Raw genomic sequence first — 1,535 nt, 5'->3', positions numbered from 1 at the left:
TTCGGAAGTACCAACCCAACAGATTTCCAGCCTCAGATCAGTAATGAGGTTATGTTATTGGAATATGTAAATAATTGTGTGGCGTCGTGCTAGTTTTGCATTGTTTTTACTGATTTATTATTTACAAAAACTAATATTTATATAATATGTGTCAGAACGGTACCGCTGTTGTATCACTACAATTATGAGTGGAAAGGTGACATTTTTTAAATTTATTTGCTTCTTTGATTCATTGGTAGAACTGATTCATACGTCAAAAAACTTGACAAAGTCTGTAGCAGTGTAAAACCACACTGTTTACCAATAAATTCGTGAATTAATTGATGAAGAACTTCGTCAATTTATTGATGAATACATTGTCAATGTAAAATAGCTATAAGAGAGTTTGCAATTTATTAAATAACTTTTTAAATATTTATCAAATCCAAGACCACGACTTTGCCGCTGGAGGGATTCTAAGTAGGCTCCTTAACAGGAATGCCCACTCATTACTTTCTACGACCCAAGGAAAAGGAAAGAAAAAAGAAAATAAAAATATGATATGCGTAAAAAGGGGCCAAGATTTAAAAGGACCCTAGATGCGTGCAGCCCCCATGATGTACTTGAAAATTCAACCCCCGGCTTGAAACTAAATCATAAAGAAGTCGCGGCGCTTTCAAGTGTATTTGGTTTCCTTTATCCCTTCTTTTTAAATTGTGAAGGCACTTCCTTTATGAGAATCGCCAGCGGTAGCCTGTTAGACGTAGTAAATTTAATTCAATATAGAGAACAAAATTCTAATTCGCGGGAACTACGAAGAGGACGACATCTATTATGTTAGTATAAAATCACTCATAAGGAGTCGTTTAATTTTCGGATGTCGCGTAAATCCAGAAAACTTTATTTTTGCAGCCCAGCTTTAAATACAGTGACCTCTTGGACTAAAGGTCTTGATTTGCACAATTATAATGTATGTTCAAATCAGTGGCGGCTCGTGACGTTATAGTGCTACAACACAAGAATTTTTAAAACAGAGTATGTAGGTACTCCAAAAATGTTTTGTTTCCGAGACACAGGTTTTAAATGTTCATAAAAAAACAGTTTTTGTTTGCATCTTCCAAACAGGATGACTGTTAAATACATATTTAACATGTATCAGCAGTAAATCGCGACATAATTAATTGAAAAGCGGCTACACTAAAAGAAATGCGCTTTATTGTTTATTAAAATTCTAAACTGCATTATAAGAACATTTTATACTATACCTATGTGACATAAATGTACGGGTACATAAATAGATGAATATTGGATGTAAAATATCTACTACTATAGTGACTATAAACTATATTCTTTATTAAATTATATTGAATATTGATTGTTATTAGAATGTCTAGTACTAAATATAAATTTTATAATAATAAATGTATTAAACTGTTGTATACTCTGTATGAGTTAAAAACATATGTCATTAAGTTTTCAGAAATTTTATTGGATAACTGTAATTACAAGCTAAGGTTCTAATGTAAACATACATAAAACATACTTTTAAGCATTAA

The sequence above is a fragment of the Anoplophora glabripennis genome, unplaced genomic scaffold (assembly GCF_000390285.2).
Source record: "Anoplophora glabripennis isolate ALB-LARVAE unplaced genomic scaffold, Agla_2.0 scaffold486, whole genome shotgun sequence".
NCBI classification, from domain to species: domain Eukaryota; kingdom Metazoa; phylum Arthropoda; class Insecta; order Coleoptera; family Cerambycidae; genus Anoplophora; species Anoplophora glabripennis.
The sequence above is the reverse complement of the archived record's forward strand: the minus strand, read 5'-3'. Positions refer to the sequence as shown.